The sequence below is a fragment of the Hevea brasiliensis genome, chromosome 1 (assembly GCF_030052815.1).
Source record: "Hevea brasiliensis isolate MT/VB/25A 57/8 chromosome 1, ASM3005281v1, whole genome shotgun sequence".
Taxonomy (NCBI): Eukaryota; Viridiplantae; Streptophyta; class Magnoliopsida; order Malpighiales; family Euphorbiaceae; genus Hevea; species Hevea brasiliensis.
Genome location: NC_079493.1, coordinates 34,848,549 through 34,863,417, shown reverse-complemented (window position 1 = coordinate 34,863,417; position 14,869 = coordinate 34,848,549). Strand labels below are relative to the sequence as shown.

The following is a 14,869-nucleotide window of genomic DNA, read 5'->3' as shown; positions in this document are numbered from 1 at the left end:
ACTAGTAATCAAGATAGGACTAAGAAATAAAAATTAGATTAAAGTTGATGATGGAATGGACATTCTTGGAGGAAAAGGTATAAAGGTGAGAGAGGACAAAAGTTAAAGAATAAGTACAGTAGGTTGAAAAAGATATCAACAATAGCAGAAATAGGAAAAGGAAGTAGATAAGATCTAAAGAATAGGAGAAAAGCTCGGTAGAGTTGGCTATAATAATGAGAATAAGAAGGAACAAGTATGCTAGGGACACACTAAGAGATATTTAAAATAAGTTATGGTGAGATGATATACTAAACAAATAATAGAGCCTCGATTTAAATACTAATGTGTCCGAAAGCACGTCAAATAGTAAGAAGTTTCAAGCAGAAGTTAAGGAACTCTCTTTTCAGGAAATGAGTAGGCTATGATAAGTAGTGTTAACTGGATGGAACTCTACACAACTAATTACCTAAGATAGGTAGGAATAGTTACAAGGAACTCTTTGGTGACACAAAATAAGTTAGAAGCTTGCAATATCATGGAATTAGGAAGGTAAAAATATTTTTAGTATGGGAGGATCTAGCTAAAGCTTCAATGGCCAACAGAATTAGCAATGATCTTGGGTAAGGTGCATGCAAAAGTAGTTGTTTCAGAAGGGTGTTTCATGAGACATTGTAAAATAGACAATATGAGTCACATCCTTACACCACAGAGATTGGTAATAAAGGGGAGCAAAGGTTAGTGCTACAGGATGCCATATCAGAGTGCAGAAGAAGCATAGATGGTGTAGGTACACTTGGCATTTCGATGGAACTCTTCATGACTAGTTGCATAAGATAGACAGAAGTTGGTCTAAGGACCTTAGTAATGACACAAAGAGATTGGAAATTCAAAGTATCATAGGGGATGAGAACATTTATAGGTATTGACCGTTGAGGTCATAAGACAAGTAAAGATTTCAAACGAGATATATATGATAGGTGCTACAGGAAAGCATTTCATAGGATACTATAGAGTAAGGAACATAAGTCATGTTTTTGGGGAACAGAGATTATTGAAACAGAGGAACGAGGACTGAAGTCACCAAGAGACACGTTAGGGCATAATGAAAGTGAGGTAAGCAGCAAAGTTAATTGAAGTTATCAGATATCAAGTCAAGAGCAGTGGAGTTATAGTGAGTCCTAGAGATGATAAAAAAAAAAAAAAAAAAAAAAGGTAAACGAGTAGTCAAATGTGATGGTTTAGTCTCAGAAGGAGGGTGGTAGCTGGCATATTACGACAAGGGCAGATAGATGTAAAATATTTTTAACCATCCATGCAGATCCAAGGCTGAAAGATGTAAAATTTGCAATGGGTGATTGTGTTCTTGAAGGTTTCTCCTATGAAAAGGGTTATGAGATTTGGAAAGAAAAGACAAGTTGACACTCCGTTACATAGGACCTTTTGAGATCATGGATAAAGTGGGAGCAATTGCCTATTAGTTATAGTTGACACTAAACTTTTCTCATGTCCACCCAGTATTCCACATCATGCTTAGAAAGTATCTTCCCGATCATTCTCATGTGCTGCAACCAAACACAATGGAGTTAAATGAGAATTTGATCTTTGAGGAGTAACTAGTAGCCATAGTAGACTATCAGATGAGACAACTTTGGTCAAGGCAAATCCTTATGGTTAGTCCTATGGAGGAGTTAATCTATGGAGGAATGCACTAGGGAGTTAGAGCAGGATATGCACAGCAAGTACTCATAAGTTTGATATGCAACTATGTGTCATTGTTCTGCCTTGTGTAAAATTCGAGGATGAATTTTCTATAAGGGCGAAAGAATGTAACACCCCTAATTTTCAAATAATTATTTTATATGCAAATATTTTATTCTAACCCTGGTATTGTGGACTTCGCATAGGTACTTTTATTTCGTAGAAATTCGATCATCGCCCGGATCTATAATTTTGGACCGAGCAGATAAGCTACTGGAACTATTTCAGAATCGAGTCAAGATTATAGGCTATCCCACCATTTACAGACGCCCCGGATGCGTTCCAAGCGTCAGAATTGGCATAGATAAACCCGAACTTCGAGTTTCTTCAATTTTATAGTGTCGGGTTTAGATTAAAAATTCATAAAATATTCGTGGATAGTTAGAAAATTGTAATTCCTTTTGTATTAGCTTAGTAACATTACTAAGGACCGTGGGGCAAAGTTTTAGAGTTTTTAGAGCTTATTTGGGTAGTTATTGCAAAATGGTCATTTTTCAAATTGCGGTTGTTGACTGTTTAGATGGGCTCAGGAGGGCCCATGTGATATGATTGAGATATGGTTGTGTGACTTGTGGATATAAAAGTGTATTTTGAGCCTTTTTGCAGGTTGGATAGGTCCTAGGTATAGGGAGAACTCTGTCAGATTTTTGGCATGACTTAGGGCATCTTTGGTCTTTTCTAAACTTGTATTGAGTAAAAAATATTAAACAATTGTAATGGAATTGTCAGGTGAGCCGGGACAATCTTCCTCCTTCGTCTAGCCGCCGCAATGACCTCAGTTAAAGTCTGTGAGTAAAATATTAATTTTAATTGTAATTTCAGTATTATTATATGTCCAGGCATGCCCATGCATCACTTATAAATATATATCTGTGTAGTTAAACCCTAGGCATGATTTATATTGCATTCTTAATTGATGAAGTGTTATGGATGTTGTTTATGGTAATTTGGAGAAGTGTGCATGTGTTGGCGTGCGTGTGATGTGTGGTATTGGATATGGACAGGATGGGTAGACACGGCTTGAGAGACACTCGCTGGGACTCAGTCCTTTGGGGTAGACACGGCTTGAGAGACACTCGCTGGGACCCCACAATTGGTTTATTAAACGAAAGTCCGGCTTGAGAGACACTCACTGGCAGAGGTTGGATTAAGAGAGCTGTATAGGGGATCAGCTCTCACATATGTATTGTTTGACATTATTGGGTGTGTGAGTGCTCCAAATTGCCATTTTGCTGTTATGATGTGAATTGTATGAAAATTTATGATGATGTTGCATATCACTCCACAGGGTGTATTAGCTTTAGATAGCTGTAGAGATTATGGTTAAAATTAGTATTTTACTCTCTGAGTCGAACGCTCACTCCTGTTCACCTTATTTTTCCAGGATACAGGAGATTTCTTATTGAGTTCTAACCTGCCTCTCTCTCCCTCATAGGTCGCCTATTAATATCTGTAATGTTTTGCATAATTTTGTTAACTCTTAGAATTCTGCATGTATTAGAAATATTTATTGGATTTGGATCTGTAATATAATTGCCATGTTGGACCTGTAAACTTATTAAATGCATGTATGGTTGAATTGGAAGAGGAAGCCAAGCTCCCATTTATTTTTATGGCATCATGAATATGTGGAGGGTAAGCAGAGCTCCCCAGATGATTATATATTGTGTTTACATGTAGAGTGAGTCAAAAACTCCCTGTTGTATGGTCCATTTTATGGTCAGACTCTGTTTGGTTGAATTCTTGAAATTTGAGCCCAAAATGGGCTTTAGGATTAGATTGAGGAATAGTTAGGCTTACTAAGGGCCTCGGGGGCTTTAGGCCGATCCAGGTCCTAATGCCGATCCGGCCCATAGGTTGGGTCATGACAAGAAAGGTCCCTTAGGCAAATCCCACATCGGCAAAACACAGAGATGGTCTTGGGTTCAAAAAGTAATGATATATAAAATGGGGAGAACTAATCACTAGAGGTGCCTTTTGGTGGAATGGCCTTGAGAGTTGGAAGAACTCTAAGATTAAGCGTGCTCACTTGAGAGAAATCCTAGAATGGGTGACCTCCTGGGAAGTTCTCCATTCCACCTATGGGACAAAACCGTGAGGCTTATGGCCAAAGCGGACAATTCCTCTAGTGATTGGAGCCTGATCGTTACATCTATATTCAAATTAAGGCTACCATGATTTCTTTAGAACTTTGAAATACTTACACTAAAAAAAAAAGTTTAAATCAAAAGATACTTTTTATTATGCATGAAACAATTGGACTAACATTACAAGCTAAGTGGGAGATTGTTATAGATAGCTTGTATGTTAGATAGTATAGAGAGAAAGAATTTCCACATTGTTAAAAATATAAGAAAGGAAGGAAGTGAAAAGAAAGTGAAATATATAGAAAAATATATATTTAAGTAAATATTTATTATTCTATGATACCACTTGGCACGTATATGTGTGAAATAAAATAATTATTTTATTTTAATTTTATAACTAAATTACTAACAAATGTGTTTGTTAACAAGTAGATGTGTCTCTTAATAAATAAACATGTCTTTTACACACAAACATTACTACTGGTAGGAGGGGTTCTATAATAGATATATCTGTGACAAACAAATATGTTTGTTACACATAAACAATCACATCTTTTAGAAGATGTGTCAATTTTAAACAAATAATTGTGTCCGTTGGGAATAGACAAATATGTCTATCTGGAAAAGATATCATGACTTTTTATTATCTATAAATATAGATAAGTTGTTCAAATCATTTATACTACATCTTTTCTACTAATCTCCCTGAATTCTATTCATACAAAAAGTTAAGTTCTTGAGAGAAATCTTTAGAAGTTACTATTTATAGATTTTAGGTTTTGTTGTATCCTGAAATATATTGTTATAATTAATACCTTAAAGCAAGTGATTCATCACGCCTCAAAGTCTATTCAATATCTACTGCCTCAGTAATTTTCAGGTATATTAATATATTTAGTATCATACAATTTACTACACATACCATTAGACAAATAGATAATAAAAATAAAATAATCAAATTTAAATTTTACAAAATTTTACATATATTAGATATTAAAATGATGATGGAATGATAATGAAAACACAAATTATGCTATTTCACTTGCATTAGGACATTCAATGACCTTATAATGGTTCTCCTAATAATAAAATTATTAGAATTTGAATTTGAAATTATAAAAATTATTAGAAAATTTTGTAGTGTTGCCATTTTGGTAATAAAAATGCATACCATTAAAATAATATTTAAAAAATTATTAAAAAAAATTTAAAATTACACCTTATACAACCAATTATTGATGAGCTTGAATTTTTACGCTATAAGCTCAAAGATTTTTTTTATTTTTTATTTTTGCCAAAGATAATTGTATTCAAAAGTGAAACAAAGGATTACAAGTTGAGGCTCAAGGCAGATCCCCTATTAATAACAAACCAACCAAAGCCCATACAAAGAAAGGCCCATAGCCTAAAATAGAAGAAACCATAATGCCATGGGTGGCTTTGACTTGTAGAAAGTGACCTACATTGCAAAAAAAGTAACCTTGCTGGAGTCACTTATAGCATCGAATAATCAATGATTAGGAATGACTACATTACCATGGAATCAAAAGCAAGGAACTCTCCCTAGTTACGTGCAAGGCTCCATTGAGGCTAAGGAGAAGCCCTAGTTATCAAGCGTCATTCCAAACCTGCTGCTCAATCAAAGATAGGAAACCAATGACAGAGGCTTTATGGGGCGGTAAAGCAGAGCTCTTGGCAGTTAGTCTCCTGCCAAAGGGACTGGAGGCTAAAGCTAGTATTGAGAGTGTCCTCGGAGATGTCTACCTACCAATGACCCTAGAGCATAAGCTTTTTAACAAATTAACCCATAAGAAAAAACAACACATAGGGCAAGAAAAAAACACAAAACAGGTCTCCATATCCCTTTCCATGAAGCCCAGACCTGCGGTAGAAAAACCCAAAATCAAAAAGCAATTTAAGTTAAATTACTTTTGAAATAAGATCTATAATGGAATATCAATATTAATTATTTTTATAGTATTAAATTTTTAAATTATAAATAATATAAAAAATCATGAATATTTTTATTCATTCACAATTCCCCAACACTAATTCCTGCATCAAAAGTAACATGGAAGGAAGGTTTTGAATCTGGAGCAATAAGGCACCTTGGATTAAAAAGAGGCCTATGGCCAGCCTCAAATCTCAGTCTTTTAAGATAATTTTTTTTACATTGTTTATATTTATTGTATATATTCATAAGTTAGTTGTCTTTATATGTAATTTTAGAAAAACTTTCATATTAATTAATTAATTAATAAACCTTAAAAATTAATAGAAATTTCCTTTAGAACAAGTTTAATAATATAGCAAATTTAAGAAAACTAAACTAAGGATCTAAACTAAAAGTATGCAAATATCTAAAAAAGTAGTTTCATTATATTCTATTGTATGTATTTAAATAAATAACACGCATTGTTATTTATCAATAAAATCCTTTTTTTTTTCAAAGGAGGATTCAAAATATCCGTTTTCTCACTACAAGAAAAAATCGTATTAGTGACGAAAAAATCCATCACAAATCTGTTACAAATCTAATTTTGTGACAGATTTGTGACAGAAAAATTGACGTCATAATTTGCTTGTCACAAATATTTAGTGACGGATAAGAAAAATCCGTCACAAATTTTGTGATAGAATTGTGACAGAACATACGTCAAATTTGTGAAGAAATTCATTCATCCTTCATAAAATATTAGCCGGTTAAAACACGAATCCATCACAAAAATTGGGACGGATTAGTGACAAAAAATCCGTCACAAAAAATTGTCCATCACAAATTATTTTTGCTAATTTTTCTTTTTGTGACGGAAAGGATCTATCACAAATTTATGACGAATTATAATTAGTCACAATTAATTTTTTTATTTTTTTTAATAATCTAATTTTTTAATAATAAACAAATAATAGTGAATTAAGAATTATTCTATTTATATAATTAGTAATAAGAATAAATAAATATAATAATAAAATTTACAATAATTAGAAAATAAAAATACCATATATTATATAAAAGTACAAAGTTAACCATACAAGTAACAAGTTCAATTAGCAAATGTGTATAAACATGATCAAGCTATAGATTCAGCGTGCTCTGATCATGGGGATCAACAGAATCACTTTAAGGGCGGGATGATACGCCATCTACCTCATCTCCTCCTACATAGAGTGAAACTGCTCTTCACTCTGTTACCTGAGGCGCGATACCTCCTCCTCAATGCATTGCTAGAGAATTCACACTTGATTTTCCCTCATGCACGCATGATCTCCTCCTCCTGATGAAGTTAATGCTTTTTTTCCCTACTAATAGCAATGATAAAATTAGTATATGAAAGCATTTAGCACAATGATAAGTGCACACAGTCGCTATAAAATCAAAACTTATATAACTGTTTCTGATCAATTAGCCACTTTTATTTATAGAAATGCCATTCCCTTCTGTAAAGAGAATACTACAATTGAAGTCATAATTCAAGAATTAAGAAATGCCCAGTGCTTGTGAACCCTTCACAATGTCTGGTGTAAAAGCAAGTGATTGTCAAAACCATGAAGGACTTTATGATGTGTCCATAATTGGAATCATTGTGTGTGATTAGGACTGATGCATACCAAAGGCCGAGTTCATAGGAACCAAAAGCTAATAGCTGGGTGAGGCCATAGTATGAGAATGAGCAAGAGTGAAGATATAAAATACCATCATCCATATTAAAAAGACAAAAGAAGGAAGCCCATTGGAAAATAATTTGTAGCTCAAAATAAGGGAAATTGATTAAATGAAATTCTTCTAATTAAGATCAGTTGGATTTCTCTTCAAATGGTGGAGATTGAGGGAAGAAGATCCAATACTGGGAAAAACATCAACATAAGGATCTAAAGAATTAATGTTGTTCCAGTGCATCATTTTTTGACACTTTAGTTCTTGTCCAGAGAAGATGTCTGTGCCTTCTGATGGTATGAAAAGGCAAATTAGGAGCAATATGAATTCAAAGTTTTAGATCCCATAGATTAGACAATTGATAAGGCATGGGAGCGGAGGAAGTGAGAAAGTGACAATATGAACCAAGAGGTGGATGTACTGAAGGATTCATAGCAATAATCAGATAAAATAATATTTTTTACATGAAACATTTACAAGAACATTTATCCAGTAGCCATTAGCTAATACCTACACATACTCATTTAAGCATAGCCGCAATTAGCAATTTTTTTTTTTTTTATAGAAAAAAAGAAGCTCCATATTCTTTGATCATCACACATAAATGATCTTCTAGCCTCTTATTAGGCATATATTCATACACAAATAACCGCTGGATCCCTATTTCATCATCAATCGAGCAGTAACAGAGATTAGTCTAAATTACAAAATGCAAATAATTCATTCATCCAAAAATAAAGAAAAGAGAGAGAACAGATTCAAGAATGAGGACACATATTTCAAAATTAAACCACATACCTGAGTTTTGTAAATCAAGTAACATTCCTTGCTACACAGAGCCTGAGAAGGAAAAGCAAAAACAAATCAAACCAAACTGCACTCTTGCAAAAACACCATATCGAGCCTATACCACAACTTTAGGTGCCAATTTACTTGCCAATATATCAGGCCTCTTACTCACAAAATTACATAACACATTATAAAAGATAAAAAGGTGAACAAGTTTTTTCATCCACTTAAAATTCTTTCAGTTTATATATGTCCCAGCAAGTAGGTACCCAAAACTCCTCTTTGAAAGCAACCTTATCTGTTCATTAGTCTTGGTTATCAGGATTAGAAGAAAACCTATACCACAACTTCAGCTTTCTGATCATTAGTCTACATCATACTGATTTTACCAGCAAAATGATTGAGAAAGCCCATATTTTAGAATTCATTTATGCTAGGAATAGATGGAACATAATTTTATTTTAGATAGGTTAAGATTTGAACCTGAAAAACTATGTACATGGCTTCAATTTGCTTCCTATATCAGTTGGAAAGGACTCCATTTCTGTTGCAGAAAATTAGTTATTTCTCCCAGTTACGATTTGGGTGAGTTGTTAATCTTTGAACTTTAATAAGATCTAATGTCATATTGCAATCTCCAAAGTCTGAGGAGTGACTGTTACTCTTATTTTATGAAATATGAAATTGTGAATAATAAAATTTATAGTAACTTTCACTGACATGGATAAATGACTAAAACCCATTAAATACTCAAGTAGCAAGTTCTATCAATTATAATGCTTAAAGCAAGAAGGAAACCAAAATAGAAATAGGCTTATTTGTTTTGGCTAAAGAAGAATAAAAGGAGATTTCTCAAAACTTAGTTTTTTATACATTTGATCCCAATATAGAAAGAACCACCTAAAGCATCTATGGCACCGTAACTTTCAGGGCCAAATTGACATTTGCCAATAAACCAAGAAGCCATAAATTTAGACTTAATGTTTCTACATTTTTCATTCTTTACAAATTTTATCTCTGTCCTATGCAATTTTATGTTTTAAGTATCAGATTAAGATGTAGTTTCCATCTCAGAGTATAAAAGTATATGTGAATCAAACAAACACACAAACTGACCAGAACAAGATAAGTAGATGCATAGACAACCAAAGAATCAGTCAGTTCAAAATCCATTCGAGTTTAATTTTGAGAACTCACTAACATGAATAAAATCTGTGTTATCAACAAAAGACTCCATGAGTATCATCAATAATCAAACAGAGAACTTTAAGGACAATGTCAGAGAAAAGAGCATATTTGTTTTTAGATATAATATTAACGAAAAACTCAAATAATCCAAAAAATTACATGGGGCTAATTAGCTGTAATGGGGTTTCTCTAAACAAAGAAAAGAAACTCATAAGATTAGAAACTTCAATTTCACTTCCATTTTCATACTTTCTCAGCAACCATAAAACTAAATATAATACTAATTGCATCATTTACACATTGCCAACAACTTAAACAAACACTTAGGCAAGAAAAGTTTCACAAGGAAAAATAAAGGAACATGAAGGCTCGAAACCATTTCTTACGCTAATATCACTACGGTTTCACGTATCAAAAAATGAAAAGCGAACCTTGTTGGGTTTTCTTAGGGCCACCATTGCCATTCAAAGCAGCCTCAGGCCTGCCTCTATTGCGACCACCGCCGTACTCCATCGTAATTTAAGATCCACCACTAAGAGGAAGGAAGAGAGTAGCAGAAAGAGAAACACAGGTAAAGAACAAGATAAAAAAAAAATAAAAAAATAAAAAAAAAGGAGAGAAAGAAAAACCTAGACAGAACTAGAAAGCTAGGTTTTGAAGATGGAAGGAGAAGGAAGAGGCAGGAGCGCCGGTGACAGCTGAGAAACAGAAATGAAAAAGACGCGAAATAAAAAATTAGGTTTAAATGATATTATTATATATAATTTTTTTATTTATATAAAACTTTAATATTAATTTTTTTTTCATTTTACAAATAAAAACATTTATTAATTTTTAAAATTTTCTGTACCAGTACTTTAAAAAATTGACATATAGTATTTTATTTTATGGTATTGTCACGTGATGTTCATTATTATATTATTACGTGAATTTCTCTATTAAATTTTTTCTATGTTTAATTAACTATATATTTAATTACTTTAAATTATAATAAAGTTATTAATTTTCTAATTATATATGTAATTTATAAATTACTTAATAGTTACCTTTTTACTATTAAAATAAGTAATTATTGTTATAAAGTAAGTTATAATATATTAACATATATTTTTATATATTTTACTTGTTATATATATATATATATATATATATATATATATTGTAATTATTTTTATTACGAAATTTTTATTAAAAAGTTTGAGAAATGAAAAAATAAAAATAAAATATATTATAATTAATAAAAATTTAAACATATTATTTTTATATATTAAAATTAAAATATATATATATAAATTAAAATTATTAATAACTATGTATATAAGAGGGTTGATCGTTTGGCTAAGAAATTTTAAATTTTTAAGGTTGAGCTTTAGTTAATCCGTCACAAATTTTTTAGGGAAAACATAATTCTATCACAAATTTTTGATGGAAAACATAATTTTATCACAAAATTTATGACAGAATATGTTATGCCATCATAAATTTGTGACGGATAAGTTAATTCGTCACAATCCGTCACAAATTTATGACGGATACGTTAATTCGTCATAAATTTGTGACAGAATAATGTATTTCGTCATAAACTTTGTGATGAAATTATGTTTTCCGTCAAAAATTTGTGATGAACAATTATTTTTCGTCAAAAATTTATAACATAAATATATTACATCACAAAGTTTTTGATGGTAACATTGTTCGATCACAAATTAGTGATTGATAAATCTGTCAGTCACAAATTTGTGATGAATTAGAGACGAAATATTATGTCCGTCAATAATTAAAATATTAAAAAAATAACTAAAATTTTTTAGCGGATATTCCGTCATAAATCCTTCTAATGATACAATCTGTCAAAAATCCATCTCTAATTTGTGACGAAATTGTTCCGTCACAAAAAATCTATCACAAAATTCTATTTTTCTTATAGTGTGCTTAGGTAAAGTATTTCCTACTCCCAATTTTTTTTTTCATAATTTCAAAAAAATAAATTAATCCTAATAATAAAAATTTAACATTTTTGCACTTTTTGCTATTATAATTAATTGTTTAAATTTTGGAAAGTTTAGCTTGCTTTTAAATATTATTATTTTTAGTTAGAATTTAAAATAAAATTAAGATTTTAATATCTTAATTATTATTTATAATAAACTAAAATTTATAAAAATAATTTAATCAATTCATAAATTTTCTCTTTCATATTTTTATATTTATCAATTAATTATTAGAAAAAGAATGCAAGATACCAACAAATGTTGAGAGCAGTGGTAAGCCCTACTGCACTCCCAAAGGGAGAACTTAAATTTGATCCTTGGAGAAAGCATTATTGATAGCGGTTGCCACAAATCCTAAAGGGATTAGTCTTTTATGGACCATAAAATGAATATAAAGGATGCTTGATAAATCCAAAAAGAAAAAGAATACAATACTATATGTGTAAAGTTTTATTAATGATTGAATGGATTTTATAATTTTTTATAATTATATATATAACTCTATACAATATAAATAAAAATATAATAAATTGAAATATTTATAAAAAAGCATATATCACAAATATTACACCATTAAAAATATATCTTATAATTATATATTATATGTTAATTTTATTCTTTAATATAATTTCAAATGCTTATATATTTGAGTAGTTAGATAATAATATAATTTTTTTTAAATAGATAAAAATTTGAAATGAATGAGAATTTAAATTTGATATTTTATTATATTTTAATAAAAAAATATTTATTTTTTAAATGATTAACTATCTAAATAAAGTCTAAATGATTTTTATGAATAATATTTTTAATTTTTTAATAAATTTATATAAATTAGAATGTTTTGTTCACACAAAAAAGTCAAATTTATTTGAAAATAGGACTAATTAATTAAAAAACAACTCTATGCACTTTTTTCAAATTTATTTAAAACTTTAATTTAGTTAATATTATCGAGATTATAAAATTACTATTAGTTTTATTACATTTACCAAAATTAGTCAAAATTTAAATAATTTTATTAACGTTTTCAATAAAAATTATCTTTTAAATTTATTATAGCTGAAAATATTTGAAAATATAAAAATATTTTATTTTTATTTTTATGAAAATTAAATAAATGAAAATTTGTTCATATGAAAAAATGAACTCTAAGTTTGATTAAAATTATATTTTTATCAATATCAATAATTTTTTTAAAAAATAGCTATAAATTTGTGATAAATAAAGTAACTGTTATATTTGAAATGGATTAAAAATTCAAATTCTTCTATTACGAATATTTTTTTTAAATGGCTAAAAATTTGGGACAAATAAAATATTATCTTTGAATAGGATTAAAATTTCATATATATTGATATTATTGTGAATTGTGAAAGTGTGTAAATTACAAAGAAACAAAGGAAATAACAATGATAACATTCACTCTTTTAACATAAGACTACATCCACAAGCATGTCTTTTTTCCACTAACTTCAATAAAATCATCAATTACAAACTCAAATCTATACCATCCATCAACTCAATTGCATCAAAGCGAATTTTACATCAAATAATTAGTCCCTTTCTTATTTTTTTGATATAATTTAATATATTTATTATTTTAATTGCATTATACACCATATAAGTGTCTTCAACTACAATAAATAATAATCCTTTTCTCTTGGGCTATACCCTTCTATACCTTAAGTCGAAACCTCTTTAAATGGATGAGAGCCTCTGTTTGTAATGGACGAGCCAAAAAATTTTTTTTCACAATAACACTATAATAGAAATTTTATCTAATATATAATATAATTATTTATCCTATTGAGAAATATTTCTCGCATTCTAATTAAAAAAATGTCTTTTCAAATCCTACTAAGATTTTGAGTTACAAATCTAGGAAATATAAATACATATTTTTATTTAATTAAATATTTAATCTTTTAATAATAATTCTACAATTATTTTAATTAAATAATTAATTTTTAATAATTAATTTATAATTCTATCCCCTCGCCTTTCCACTTATATATATATATATATATTGTAGCACAATTTTAAAGGTCAGTTGTAATTGTAGCCTATGATCAAAATTGAATTTAAAGAATGCAGGTGCGTCATGCAACTTAGCAAAACTGTATTATTATTTTATTATTGGGTTCATATTTCTTACAAACTAAATAATGATAAAAAAAAACCTTTTAGAATTTTTTATAATTTTAACCTAATTTAAAGGTTAGTATTAATTATAGTCATTGAGTCATTTGACCCAAATTAAATAAAATTTTATTACTTAATATAATAAAGATGTATATATAGTCCTATATAACTGCATTTATAACAAATGATGATATTTTTTTCATTTATTTAAATATTGAGGATAAAAATTTTATTCTAAAAATATTTTTATTAGTTTTTGTAATAATTATAAAATAAATATGTTAATCTTTTTTTTTCTAAAAAATTGCCAAAAATAATATTTTTATTATCACAATTCATAAATACTGAAAATTATGTTTATTTAAATTTTTTTTTTACTTGATGAAATTTGAACTTTTCTTAGAAAAATTGAGGAATTATATTTTAATAATTTTCTTAATAATAACAAAAGTTCAACTTTAAAATTTTCAAATTTGTCCTAATTTTTTTATTTAATTCATTTTAACCAACAATATTAATATTGATACAATAGGGGAAAATATACTTAAAGTATCTTGTACTATCGCACATTTAATATTAAGAGCATGTACCTTTTTTTTTTTTTTTTAGCTAAAAGGGACTTATGCTTTTTCATTCTATTAGAACATTGGTGATAAAATGACTAACAACATTAAAAATTACTGACTAGCTGCTAATATAGTAGGAAAACATTAACGTGGCGCTAAAGTCTATCTAACGTTAGCAATTTTAATATCGTTATTTATTTTGTCATCTAAATGGTTGAAAGTACATGTCATGAATGTTAAAGATATTTGTCCTTAAAATGTTTAATTAACCTAATGCCATCAAGTTAATGACACTTAATTTTGGCACCACATAGAATTTTTTTTTTTTTAATATTTTACAATTTTGTTTTGGATTTGTGAATCTTGCAAATTCTTTTGGATTTTGGAAATCCTTTGAGAAAAATAAAGAGATAAACATGGAAAAGATAAGAAGAGAAACACAAAAAAGAGAGATAAAATGATAAGAGAGAAAATAAGAAAGCAGGAGAAAGAAAGAGAGATAGAGAGAGACATAAATAAAAAGAGAGAGAAAGAGAGCGAACGACATGGAGTGAGAGAGACACGGGGAGAGAAATGGCAGATATATTATAAAATAATTATAATATTAATTATCTAAGTAATTATTTATCAAAATATAAGGAGTAAGTACCATATAGTTTTACAGCTTTATAATTTATGGCTTGAACTTTTTTTTTTTGCCGATTTAAA

General features: G+C 29.1%; 1 long non-coding RNA gene across 1 annotated transcript; it reads right to left on the bottom strand.

The window, feature by feature from the left end:
- Positions 1 to 6,809: 6,809 nt before the first annotated feature.
- On the bottom strand, positions 6,810 to 10,082 carry LOC110656053 (uncharacterized). Its single transcript, XR_002495060.2, has 2 exons — positions 9,891 to 10,082; positions 6,810 to 7,127 (listed from the first exon to the last, which is right to left on the bottom strand). It is a non-coding gene; the product is annotated as an uncharacterized LOC110656053 (long non-coding RNA).
- Positions 10,083 to 14,869: the final 4,787 nt, after the last annotated feature.